At 39.0% G+C, this 14,635-nt stretch overlaps 1 long non-coding RNA gene across 1 annotated transcript; it reads right to left on the bottom strand.

Annotated features, from left to right (window-relative positions):
• Nucleotides 1-11,806: 11,806 nt before the first annotated feature.
• LOC121052893 lies at nucleotides 11,807-14,407 on the bottom strand. Its single transcript, XR_005810163.1, has 4 exons — nucleotides 14,243-14,407; nucleotides 12,832-12,909; nucleotides 12,654-12,763; nucleotides 11,807-12,059 (listed from the first exon to the last, which is right to left on the bottom strand). It is a non-coding gene; the product is annotated as an uncharacterized LOC121052893 (long non-coding RNA).
• Nucleotides 14,408-14,635: the final 228 nt, after the last annotated feature.

The raw sequence follows: 14,635 nt of genomic DNA, 5'->3' as shown, positions 1-14,635 counted from the left end.
CATACGCCACAATAGATGTAACATTTTGGAAGGAGCTTTTATATTCCATAATCTTTTCCAATATTGATTCCCAGAAGACATCCCAATATCATTATACCCATACAGAGCTAGTAGCACCCATTCTTTCATAGCTAGATGATACCCACTTTTGACTTCATACTTTCCTGATTTTGTATAATGCCATATTCTCCTATCTTGAGCAACAGAACGTACAAGAGGGAGCTTTAGAATATATTGCCACTCTGCTGGGTTAAACAAAATCAAAATCTTCTCAGCATCGATCCCAACCACCAGTAGCAGTAAATAAGTAGTTCACCGTAGCATTAGGAGGAATGAGCGGATTTGGTTGAACTTTGAAACTGACTGCATTTGGAACCCAGCTATCACCCACAATTTTAATCGTCTTTCCATCACCGACTCGCCATCTTATACCCAGTTGAAGCAATTCACGACCCCAAAGTATAGAGCGCCAAATAAAAGATGGATTATTATGATCAGGAGCCTCCGTAAAGTCACATCGAGGAAAATACGCGTGAAACCAAAGAATTCGGAAACTGTAGTAGTCTCCATCCCTGCCTCGCTAGCAAGGCTTGATTGAAACTCTCAAAATCTCGGAAACCAAGACCTCCAGCAGATTTCAGAATGCACATTTCCTCCCAAGTTTTCCAATGGATATATACCTTTACTATCACCATTCCCCCACCAGTACCTTGCTACAATACTAGCAATTTCTTGGCACATTGAACTGGGAAATCTGAAAACGCTCATCATATAATTTGGTATTGCTTGAGCTACTGCTTTTACTAAAACTTCTTTCCCCGCTTTGGAGAGTAATTTACCTTCCCAACCATGAACACGCTGCCAAACACGATCTTTGATCGAGCGAAATATATGTTTTTTATTCCTCCCTGTCATTGTGGGTAATCCAAGATATCGTTCATGGAAAGGCACAACTGGAACTTGTAAAAGATCGTGTATCTCTTTTTTCACAGCATTGGGGTATGAGGGCAGATGAAACACAATGCAGACTTCATGAGGTTTATTTTCTGTCCAGATGCAGCTTCATACAGATTGAATATTTGAAGAATGCTCATACAATCACTGAAGGAAGCATCGAAAAAGAGTAAGCTATTATCTGCGTAAAACAGATGTGAAATGGAGGGGGCTCCCCTCGAGATAGATACCCCATGGATATGACCATTCCTCTGAGCCTGCTGCAAAAGACTAGAAAAAGCCTCTGTAACAATTAAGAATAGATATGGTGATAGGGGATCACCTTGACGTAAGCCACGAGACGGTGTGACAGATCCAAAAGCAGCCCCTCTGATCAATAAAGAATAAGAGACTGATGTAACACACTTCATTATCAACTCAATAAATCTGGGGTGGAAACCCAATTTCTCCATCATACATCGAAGAAAAGCCATTCAACACGATCATATGCCTTCTCCATATCTAATTTTAACACCACCTTTTTCCTGCTCCTTTCCCCAATTCTTCAAGCAATGGACCGTTTCAAATGCTGCTATCACATTATCATGATGTTAAGTTTAAAGTTCTTTTTGGAAAACTGAAACGTTTTGTATTGCAGCATGCTTTTACTTTTATGTTATTTCCAATGTTGTATTTGCTAGAGGACTCTAGAATATCAATGTATCTAGAACTCTCCTTAGTCTTTATTTAAGAGTGTTTTAGCTTGGTTGGAGTAGACCAATAGTACGTCCAAGTGTTGTAGTTCTCCCCTGTATTCAGTTCTGTTTGAGTAGTGAAGTTTTTCATTCAGCCATCTCTTTGAGTATCTGTTTTCTGGTTTGTTCTTCTTCTGTGTTGTTTTTGATCTTGGGCAAAAGAGAAAGTTTTCTCTGCTGTTTTCTTTATGGTATCAGAGCCCCAAGGGCGGTAGGTGCCGTGTCAATCCCTTGGTGAAGAAGATCAACCGATGTTGCTGCAAGAGATGGAGTCTTCAAGTTGGAGTGTCGGACTTGGCATAGAGCTGCTCAACCAATCAAATTATAAGATGTGGAGACCTTGTATGCAGTCGTATTTGGTTGGTGAAGAACTATGGGCTGTTGTTGGTGGAGCAAATACAGCTCAGCCTGATCGAGGATAATGCAGAAAACGTTGAGGATTTGAAGAAGCGGACGACAATGAATGCAAAGGCAGAGTTCATGCTAAAGAAATCCATTTCCCCTGCATTGTTCGATCATATTATGAAGTGCACCTCAACAAATGATATTTGGGAGACTCTTAACAGACTATTCAACAAGAAAGATATCGGTCGCCTGCAAATGTTAGAGAATGAATTGGCAAATTCAAGCCAAGGTGATCTTTCTATCTCTCAATTTTTCTTGAAGATTAAGAACTTGTGTTCGGAGATTTCAGTTTTAGATCTAGATGAACCTATCTCTGAGGCTCATGTGAGAAGACATATTATTCGTCGGCTGAGAAAGGAATACACTCCTTTTGTTACTTCAATTCAAGGGTGGGATCGGCAACCCTCTTTGGAAGAATTTGAGAATCTCTTGTCTTCTCAAGAATCTCTAGCACGACAAATGGCTGGAATTTCAATATCAAGCAACTCCAACAACACAGGGGAGGCACTTTCTGCTCATGGAAAGAAGAATTTCAGATTTGAGAAGAAGGAGTTTAAAAGGCATGTTAATGATGGATCTGGTGAATCTTCCTCTCATTACAAGAAAAAGTTCAAGTGTCATCGATGGGGTAGGCCTGGGCATATCAAAAAGTTTTGCAATGTGAAGCTCAATTCAGGAAATTATGCCAGGAAAAATGGTGGCTCTCATGACTTAAGTCGTGGTGAAGATGAAGAAAGTTGGGGGAAATGTTTTATGGCAGAATCATCAACTCTCAATGCCATGGCTTCTATTAATTTCCAGAATGATTGACTCCGGCTGCGGCCATCACTTGACAGGTGATGAATCAAAGTTCTCAAAGTTGCATCCACACAATGGCAATGAAGCTATGGTGACAGCAGATAATAGGGGTCGTGACCACTTACACAATTTTAGACTGAAAAATGCACACTTACCCCACTAAGAGTTTTTTCACCCTATTTACCCAATTCAGTGTAAAATGACAATTTCAACCTTCAACTAATTAACAAATTATAGATTCAATCTCTCTCTCTCTCTCTCTCTCTCTCTCTCCCCTCTGCTTCCCGAGCCTGTCGCCAGAGGCCTGCATACTCGCCACCGGTGCTGGTCCTCCTCACCGTCCTAGTCAGCGACGACTCTCCTCCTCCGCCACAGTCCATGGCTCTGTTTCCTCGTGGTTCGATTGCATGAATCAAGGGAGAGCAAGGGCAGTCGTCGTGCTGGTGCCTCGAGAACGAGGATCTGGATCTGAAATTTCCGGTCGTCCAAAGAACGTGACCGGGTTCAGTTTGTCCGGATCTTGGGAGAGCCGGGGCAAGTCTTAGTGCTCGTGCCCAGAGGACGAGGACAAAAGCGAGAGGAGCGAGGAGATGGAGACGGACTCAGGCCGTCGCTTCTATGAAGGAGGTGCTTCAGTGAATTGAGCGAGCGTTTGTGGAGGTGCTGGACGATGTCGTTTTCTGACCACTCTCGGCCTTCGTGCCGCCGTTATCGTGGTCTACAGCCCGATTCTACACCTTCTTCTTTTTTGGATCTGAGTCCCAACTCCCGATTACCTACATTCTTCACTGCCACTCTCTCTCTCTCTCACTCAGGCGGAGTTGATGACGGCATCACCTTTTTTTTTTTTCTTTTTTTTTTTTGGTGAATTTGGCAGAAGACTTATACATGTCTCAGGAAAGAAGAAAGAAGAATGAAAAAAAAATGTTTTATTGAGGAGTTATACATGTCTATTGCGGGTCAATAATATGATTATTGGGGGCAATAATCTTATTATTGGGGCAATAATAAGATTATTACGGGGCAATAATAAGATTATTTATTTGGATAAACCTACAAAAACTTTCAAAATTATAAACATTTTCAGTTTTCATTAATATTGATCCCTAATAAACTTGTTACTGGGGGGCAATAATATGTTTATTGGGGGGCAATAATATGATTACTGGAGGGCAATAAATTCGGACGTGGGAATCCGATCACCAATCAGTTCGGTAGCAGGATTCGGGATTCTGGTGACCGATGGCCGGATTCCCGTCACGGGTCCCAGGATTCCAGTCATCGGTTGTCGGAGTCCGCGGCCGGCTGGTCACCGCAGCACATCAAGGTGGAGGATGACTTTTCTCTCTAAGTGAGAAAGAAGGAGAGGGCAAAAAAGTCCCCAAAAAAATAAAAAGAATAAAAAAAAGAATTAATTGGGTATTAGGGAAATAATCCTTTAGAGTGTTTTGGGTAAATGGGGTTAAAAAAATGTTAGTGGAGCAAGTGGGCAATTTGGTGCCTAAAATTGGGTAAATGATCATTTCCCCACAGATAATACAGTTCACAAGGTTGAGAATTAAGGCACCGTAGTCATTAATGATGGAGGTAACGATTCTATCACCTTAAATAATGTTTTCCATGTTCCTGGCATGAAGAAAAATTTATTTTCAGTTCCAAATGTTGTGGATGCTGGTTATAGTGTCTTGTTTGGGCCACGTGATGTTAAATTTCTCCGAAATGTTGAATTTATAAAGGCAGATGTTATGCACACTGGTAGGAGGGTAAAAGATACATTTGTGTTATCTGCCTCTTCATCTTATATTGATAAAGTGAGCTGTAATGAGAATGCATCCTTGTGGCATGCTAGATTGGGGCATGTGAACTTTGATAAGTTGAAAGTTAAGGTTCGGAAGAATTTGGTGAAAGGCCTGCCAAGTTTGACAACTTTTCCCAACAAAGAAGTGTGTGAAGGGTGCCAATTCGGTAAGTCTCATCGCCTTCCATTCAGAATTTCTCAATCTAGAAGCAAGGCTCCCTTGGAATGCATTCATGGTGATTCATTTGGTCCTAACTCCTTCATTTTCTGGTCTTCGGTATATGTTGATTCTTGTTGACGATTTTTCAAGATTTACATGGGTATATTGTATTAAGCAAAAATCAGATGCTTTCTCAAAATTTCAAGAGTTCAAAGAGAATGTTGAAGGTGTTCTTGGCTTGAAAATTAAGCGGCTGCGAACCGACAATGGGGGAGAGTTCATCTCTGATGAATTCTTTTCTTTTTGTCGTCGGTTCGGGATAAGAAGAGAGCTGTCTTGTGCAGAAACCCCCCAGCAGAATGGCATTGCCGAAAGGAAGATCCGGCATCTCATAGAGACATGTAGAAGCTGGTTACATGCCAAAAATTTACCCAAGGCCTTATGGGCGGAGGGTATGATGTGTGCAGCCTATGTAATTAATCGGTTGCCTTTGAGTCCAAATAACATGAAGACACCTTATGAGCTGATGTTTGGAGAGAAGCCTAGTGTAAAGCATTTCAAAGTGTTTGGCTCAATTTGCTATGTTCATGTGCCAGACTCTAGGAGAGGGAAGTTGGATGCAAAGGCAAAAAAATGCATATTTATTGGGTACGATGAAAAGAAAAAGGGCTGGAACTGCATGGATCCTATCACTCACAATTTTGTTGTCTCTAGAGATGTTGTATTTGATGAAATTTCTTCATATTATGGTGCAGCTGCTGGTAGACAGTTAAATTTGCAGGAATATGAAATTGTTGAATTGCCTACATCCTCAAATGCTCTTAGTATTTGCTTGCCTTCATCTGATTTGCAGCAAGGTGAAAGGGGGAGCAGTGAAAGGGGGAGTATTAATTCTGAAAATGTTGAAGAAATTGAAGATGGAAGAGTTCCAGAAGATGGTGATGCAAGTGTTGTTGCAAATCAAAGGCCAAGAAGAAATATCACTAAGCCAGCACAATATAGAGATGAAAACTTCACAAGCACTTATTCTTGCTTCTTTACAGGGCCAATTGATGATGAAGAACCTTCTGGTTATGAGGAAGCTAAAGAAAGTAATCATTGGAGGCAAGCCATGGATGAAGAAATGAAAGCCCTCATTAAGAATCAGACTTGGGATCTTGTTCCAAAACCTGATCATGTGAATCCCATCACATGTAAATGGGTTTACAAGTTGAAAAGGAAAGCTGATGGAAGTGTGGACAGATTTAAAGCTAGATTGGTTGCTCGTGGTTTCTCTCAAAGCTATGGAGAAGATTATGAGGAAACTTTCAGTCCGGTTGCAAAGATGACATCTGTTCGTGTTGTGATTTTCTTGGCAGCCTCTCAAGGCTGGAAGCTATGGCAGCTCGATGTTAAAAATGCATTTCTATATGGTGATCTTGACAAGGATATTTATATGGAGCAACCAATAGGCTACACATCAAAAGCTCATCCAAGTTATGAGTGCAAACTCAAAAAAGCATTATATGGGCTAAAGCAGGCCCGAGAGCATGGTACGGGAAGATTACAGAATTTTTGCAATTCTGTGGTTATCATTCTACAGATGCAGATTCAAGTCTTTTTGTTAAGAAGGATGGAGACTTGCATATGGTGGTCCTTTTGTATGTGGATGATATGATAGTAACTGGAAGTGATGAAGGTGAGATTGCAAAGTTAAGGGCAGAACTATCTACTCGATTTGATATGAAGAATTTGGGTGAGCTGAGCCATTTTCTTGGTTTAGAAGTGAAAAATATGGAGGATGGAGTTATATTATCACAAGAATGTTATGCTAAGAAGTTGGTTGAGAAATATGGCCTGAAACTTTGCAAGAGACGATCTACTCCACTTGACACAAGTGAGAAATTGAGGCTAGATGTAGGATCTCTCTTATCAGATCCTAAGTCTTATCGTTCTCTTGTTGGTGGTCTTCTTTATCTGACAATCACAAGGCCAAATATTGCTTTCTCATTTGGACTCATAGGTCGGTACTTGCAAGAGCCTCGGAAGCCACATTTAGAGGCAGCAAAGAAGATTCTCAAGTATGTTAATTGTACTCTTGATCTGGGTCTCTTTTACAAAAGAGGTGGTGGTTTCTTGTTAAATGGTTATACAGATGCTAATTTTGGTGGAGATTTAGATAAAAGAAGATCCACATCTGGCTATGTTTTTCTGTGCAACAACACGTACAAGTGTTTCTTGGTGTAGCAAGAAACAAGATGCAGTAGTTTTATCTACAACTGAAGCAGAGTACAAGGCTGCTACACTTGCTGCTCAAGAGTGTGTTTGGCTTTGGAGACTCATCGAGAATGTTTATCATCCAATTCATGAGCCTACTGATCTGTTTGGTGATAATCAAAGTGCCATCAAGCTTGCTTATAATCAGGTGTGCCATGCTAGAACTAAACACATTGAGATTGAGCATCATTTTATTCGGGAGAAGGTTCTTGATGGAACAATTAACAACAAGGAAGTGAGAAGTGAGCTCAATGTTGCAGATATCTTTACGAAGATTCTCTCCAAAGGTCCATTCGAGTTCCTTCGTGCAAAGCTGAGGCTGATCTCCAAAAATAACTTTAAGGGGGAGTGTTAAGTTTAAATTTCTTTTTGGAAAACTAAAACGTTTTGTATTGCAGCATGCTTTTACTTTTCTGTTATTTCCAATGTTGTATTTGCTAGAGGACTCTAGAATATCAATGTGTCTAGAACTCTCCTTAGTCTTTATTTAAGAGTGTTTTAGCTTGGTTGGAGTAGACCAACAGTCCAGGTGTTGTAGTTCTTCCCTGTATTCAGTTCTGTTTGAGTAGTGAAGTTTTTCATTCAGCCATCTCTTTGAGTATCTGTTTTCTGGTTTGTTCTTCTTCTGTGTTGTTTTTTATCTTGGGCAAAAGAGAAAGTTTTCTCTTCTGTTTTCTTTACATGAATCATTCTATTCTGAATAAAAGCACTCTGAAACTCAGAGATCACATGAGGCAAGACTTTTTTCAATCTATTCGCCAACACTTTAGAGACCAATTTGTATAACACATTGCAGAGGCTAATCAGACGGTATTCATTTACTCTCTTCGACTCCTTCACTTTAGGGATTAATGTTACTAATGTCTGATTGTAGGAATTCAATGAACCATCACCATTTAGAATATTCAGACACTAATCACACACATCTGAACCTACTGTTGCCCAATACCGTTGATAGAAAAGTGCAGGCATCCCATTAGGGTCAGGTGCTTTTGTTGGGCCAATCTGTTTTAAGGCAAACTCAACTTCTGCTTGAGTAAATTCAGCTCCTAAAAGAATATTATCCCTTCCAGAAACCTTGGGAGGAACTGCAGCAAGCACTTCATGCAGATTACTAACTCCAGAGGAAGAAAATAAATGTTGATAATAGGATTCAAACACCTTTCCAATAGCCCCAACCTCAGTTTGCCACCGATTTTCGCTATCTAAGATACCTTGCAGCCCATTAATTCTTTCACGATGACTTGCAAATTGGTGAAAATAAGTAGAATTTCGGTCCCCATGTTTTAGCCATTGAACCCAGGAATGTTGTTGCCAATAAATCTCATTCTTCTCTAATAAACATTCAAGTTCTTGCTCAAGCCTTCTTTTTTCGGCAACTATAGCAGCATCCGGCCTTCTTCTATGCAAATCTTCAATTCGATCTTTCACGTAAGCTAGCAATTTTTTCCCTCATAGACCCAAACTTCTCACGATGCTAAGCACCCAAATGCTCCCCACAAAGCTTTAACTTCTTAGTGACATTATGAGGAAAAGAATGCACCCATGTACTCTCAACAATATCTCTACAATCCTGTTCAGAGACCCACATCTCCTCAAAGTAAAACCTTCGTGTCCTCCTATCTCTTCGCTACCCCCATTGCACAGGTTGATCATTCTCTATAAATAGAGGTTGGTGATCAGAAGTGGTAGCCACTAGGTGGTGCACAGTACAACCACCCCATTGTTGAATAAATTATAAGTTCCCAAAGCCACGGTCAAGCCTTTCTTTCACATTAGCATCCCCTTCACGACGATTATCCCAAGTGTAGGTGTACCCCGAGAAAGCAAACTCCAAAAGCTCACAACTTTCTATTGCCTTGCGAAAAGCATCAATTTGCCTAGCTGAATGAAGTCTTAAACCCACTTTCTCCATATCATCTAAAATCTCATTGAAGTCACCGCAAACTATCCACGGACCATTCTGAATGGACTTTAAACGTCTGAGTAATTCCCAAGAATGAAAGCGCTCAGACGATTGAGGATTACCATAAAAACCTGTAACACGGCTAACTTTTCCATCTGCCCAAGTAACCATCACATCAATGTGGCCAATGGAGGAGGAAAGGAATGAAACAGAAATACCCTCTCTCCAAAACATACAAAGACCACCTCCACCTCTGTCATCATCCCCATCATCTCTTCTATTACGTGGAACACAAAGAACACCAGCCATCCCAAGTCTCCTTGGAAGACGCCCCATCTTTACTGCAGTCATTCGAGTTTCCATTAAAAATACAAGGTCAGGCTTCTTTTCCTGAAGGAAGTCCTTCAGGTCTCTAAATGTCCGAGGGTTGTTAAGTCCTCGGACATTCCAACTTAACAGCTTCATTGTTAATGATAGGCCAGAGCTTCTGGACCCATCACTTTTGCCGTCAAGCAACCTTCGGCCGAAGATGTAGATTCAACATTCAACATTGTACCCATACTGTTATCAGATCCTCCAATCCTTGAGCATTTATTCTATCCGAGCTCAAGGTTAGGACTGATTGCCTCCTTCCTCTTTGAACACATCAAGTACACAAAACCAAAATGCAAACCAATGCAGGCCACAGGAAGAAGATCAATACTCCATTTATCTTAAACTCATAACAATGTAGGCCTAAAGCATCAACTGATCAACATCGAACATGAACTCATGAAGTTTCTTATCTTGACTCATAATCTTATTTCCATTTCTGAATATGAATTCAAGCTTAAATTTTAAAAACAAATCAACATTTTCTATATTCATCATAGTTCTGGTGAATGAACTAATAATAATAATAGAAAATAAATAAAATTGACCCAAAAATCTAAATCATTGAAAAGTAAAAGATAATTTGAATTTGCAAAGAGATACTTACCCAACAAAATTGCTATTTGTTACTTTTAAGAAATTATAAATTCAATCGTTCTTTCCTTCTTGGCAATAGAATTCCTAAGTCTGCCAGACATTCAGAAAAATTAAAAGATGAAGAACAAGAAAATTACATAATTACAGATGATGATGACGATGACTAACAAAGATGATTTGATGATCCTGCCAATTAGTTGAGATTTTAGAATTGGAATTGTGGAGGTGGGAGGCTTGAAGTAGAACTGAGAGGGTTTTGTAGTGGAGTCGTAGAGAAAAATCAAGAAAACAAGACAGAAACTTTGTGGAAGGTTTTCTGATATTACTTCATTAATTAAACTGAATACAAGCTTTTCCTATATATACACAAAGAAGAGAAAAAGAAACAGAAAAGCTGACCCTTAATTTAAGGGACAACCCACCCATAACTTAGCTAAACTACTCTAACAACTAAGGTAAGCTATCAATAGTAAAAAAGTAAAGCTAATGATAGTGAATAGAAGCAACCATACTACAACCATACTTCCAATACTCCCGCTGAAGCCGGATCAAGGAGATTCATTGATCCAAGCTTGCCCAAAATTCTGTGAAACTGAGCAGTGGGAAGGGATTTGGTGAAAATATCAGCTAACTGATCATGGCTTCGGGTGTAGTGAGTATTAATGATCTTGGATTGGACTTGAGCTCGAATGTAGTGACAATCAACTTCTACGTGCTTGGTTCTTTCATGAAAAACTGGATTAGAAACAATATGCATTGCAGCTTGATTGTCACAAAAAACGGACATTGGTTGACTACTAGGAAACCTCAAATCGGATAGGAGACCTTTTAACCAAATGAGCTCACAAGCAGTGGCAACCATAGCTCTATACTTAGCCTCTGCACTAGAGCGAGCAACAACTGTCTGCTTCTTGCTTTTCCAGGTAACTAATGTGCAGAAACCGATAGTTTTTAATCAGCATCTGTGTAACTAATTTCCAGGTAACTAAGGTGCAGAAAACGATCAAGAGTTCCCTACCCAATCAGCATCTGTGTAACCCATGATTGGAGTGTTACCATTGTTTTTAATCAAAACACCTCTTCCAGCAGAGCCTTTGAGATAACGAAGAATTCATTTAACAATGTGAAGATGAGCCAAAATGGGAGAATGCATGAATTGACTGACAATGCTTACTGCATAAGCTATATCCGGATGAGTAATGGTAAGATCAATAAGCTTACCTACCAGCCTTTGATAATAGCTCACTTTTAGGAGAGGCTCACCTTGTACATCAAATTAGAGCTTGCTATCAAGAGGAGTGCAAGCTGGCTTGCAATCTTGCAGATCAGTATCTCACTACTACAAAAATTGAATCAGACGACGGCTAAAAACCGTCGTCTGATGTGGAGGTTAATCGTCGTATATCGAGGCACCGTCTGATGAATGTCGATTGTAGGGAACAGTCGTGTGAAGGGCTAGGCAGCATGTAAGCAGCCTGTCGACAGCATGTAGGCAGCCTGTCGACAACATGTAGGCAGCCTGTCGATATCATTAGCTGTTGTGTGAGTGTTATTCAGACAACGGGCAGCTTTAGCAGCAGTTGTGTGATTGCGATTAAGAAGTCATTTTTTTTCTATAACCGTTGTGTGACTTTTATTCACACGACTGGTTTCAACACATTTGTTTTCTACTTTGAATTCAGACGACACATTTAGTTTTTGCATTGTGCTATAACATATTGAACAATGCTTTTCATTTATTCTTGTTGTCTAGTTGTTACACAATATAGAACAATCAAATTAACTCAAATCCCACCATATATATAAAATGATTCAATAGATTGATATAAAATAAGTAGTATTTCCCAAATCCATACATAAAAACATTATAGGCATTTGTTCCTGCCATGCCTCAAAACTAAGGAAGCCTCAAATCTACATATAATAACTTTCTTCCATTCAGCCATAATACATTAAATTGAACAAGCTGACATAAAGTCATAATCATCTTCTTGTACAATGGTTTCATATTACATCTTTTGCAGGCAAGTCCACTTAAACTCGTCTCGTTTTGCTTATCTCTTTATTCACAAGTCCGGCCTGCATCATAACAGAATTACTCAACTGATCCTGACATTGAGATCACCTTAATATTTTCAGACATGCTTATCAATTACAATATGGCAATCCTAAATCCCATCAAGCAATCAAAAGAATACAATATCTCCAAAATCCATTAAACCATCAAAATGTATAATTCGAGAAATATGAACAACTAGCAGGAAAAAGAAGGTAATCCCATTAAGCAATTAAGGACCAAGAATATCAAATAAAGAGATTTACTTTACCTAATTTAATTTAGCACTAGACACGGATTGTCTCAATGAAAACATTGCACTTTCAAGTTAGACAAACAAAAATAGTAGTATCGAAGAGATGGTTATGTTATAAAGACTATATCTTCAACTACCCATAAACAGATCAGATCAGTCTAACATTGGCAATCCTAAATTCCTTGAAGCAATCAAGATGATCTAGAATGTCAAATAGAAAAGTTTACCATATAGAACATAAGCCAGCTTTCAACAACAGCTAGAACAATTACAGAGCCATTTGCCACAGAAAGAGAGCCAGAACCACAAGATGTAGTATGTAAGGGTAATAAGATGGAAACAAATTGTTGGTAGTTGATACCTTATCGAAGGTAAGCAAGTTGCGATGCAATCTCTCGTTGGCAAGAAGATCCACCTTCGGTTGGTAAGTGAAAATGAGAAATTGTTGCTTGGCATTGGGAACTCAATCCTCTGGAACATGAGACAATCATTAGTCATATGAATAAAATTTCTGAACTTGTAGGGACCATTAACCTCACCTCTGGATGCCCAAATTCATTGCCCATGAAGTTGAGATAATCACGACCAGCAATTGTCATGGTAATTAATCTGATCATCTGTTTCAGTACCCAAAAATGAAAATATAAATTACAAGAATGAACAAAAACATGTCCTGACAGTACAGCTCAACAATCATACATGCACACGCTACATGTTGAATGTATTGCCAGTGTTTCCTAAACAGCATAGTGTGTACTGCCTATAAATTGCACCTATTTCATACAGATGCAAATTAACGCATAGAGATAACTAATTCCTCAATCACTTTGCAGAAAGCTGAACACAAAATTATATTAGAAGCAATGACACAATATTTCTGTGAGCATATATATATATATATATATATGTGTGTGTGTGAGAGCATATATGGAAGTAGACTAGTGGAGACAATCTGAAATTAGAATTTGCTTACTAGAGAAAAGAGTGATCAGCCATTCCCCACTTTGTACCACACACAAATTGAAATTCCAAAGCACCATTGTTTCATTTGCATTAAAGATCAATATATCAAACATGTTCATTCATGTGCATGAAGATCAAATGATCAATATGAAACAATTAAGGTAGTATTAAGCTAAACAACGAGCACAGAAAAAGCTGGTGAATAAAGGGCTGAGGCATATTGGAAAAATGAATCAATCACGAAACACAAATATGAACAGAAACCTTTTGTGAGATACTTGCCATCTGCCTACCAAGGCCCGAAAATCTAGAAACAAGCATAGTTAACAGGAACCACCTAGAACTTGAGAAACACAAACAAATAACTTAATAGCAAAAGTAACCAAAACAAAGAAAACATATCTCTTTCACAAATATACAGAATGTATGGAGTGCTTGAGCACCACGACAATATCACACTTGGTAATTAAACAAAGAAAAAAAAAATCTTCATTTGGCCCAGAGAACCTCACCAATTCCCTCAACATAACAAATAAACATGAAACCTAAAACAATCACTTCATGGCTTATTAACAATACCATATTCAATGATGGCTCAGTGGCTTTAAACTAATACGATATTCGATGATCATATTAGAAGCCCAGAATTAAAGGCAGTTTATCAAATTTCCATATTCAACTAAATTTCCAAACTTCCATAACCGAAAACAACAATCCCAGATTATTAGTTCTTTAGTAGGCAGTGATTTAGACAAAAACTGAAGAAAAAGAAGAAGAAGAATTCTTTATTCAACCAAATTTCTAAATTTCCATCAACAAAAACAACAATTTTCTATTCAATATGAATCCTAGATTGTTAGTACTTCAACAAGTAGAACTGAAGAAGAGAGAAACCCAATTCAAATCTAAATTTCCAAATCAATTCAATTCAATAAAGAACTGAAGAAGAGAAAAGAGAGAAGCCCGATTCAAATTCCAATAACTTACGTTGAGTTATTGGATGTGGGAGAGAGAGAAGAGAAGGCTGAAGTCGATTGGCTATCGGAGCAGTGCGGTGGTCGTCTAGCTGTGGCCTGTGGGAGATTGAGGTAGAGAGAACGAGCGCCGCGGTGGAGCGGTGGAGAGAGAGCGATGAACGACAAGGAGAGAACAACAGTTGATTTTGGGACTCGTCTCCGTTTTGGGGATTTTGTGACTTTTATCTCACAAAAATCCAACAAAAAAAAAAAAAAAAAAAAAAAAAATATATATATATATATATATAAAACGCTGAGAACCGGCTAGCGCCTGCTGCCTAGGCCGCCTATACGCCCGTACCTCTAAATCTCCAGATCTACATAGATCTGAAATTGTACAAAACCGAAAAATTGATTTGATCTG

The sequence above is a fragment of the Rosa chinensis genome, chromosome 4 (assembly GCF_002994745.2).
Source record: "Rosa chinensis cultivar Old Blush chromosome 4, RchiOBHm-V2, whole genome shotgun sequence".
NCBI lineage: Eukaryota > Viridiplantae > Streptophyta > Magnoliopsida > Rosales > Rosaceae > Rosa > Rosa chinensis.
This window is presented reverse-complemented; position numbering and strand designations above follow the sequence as displayed.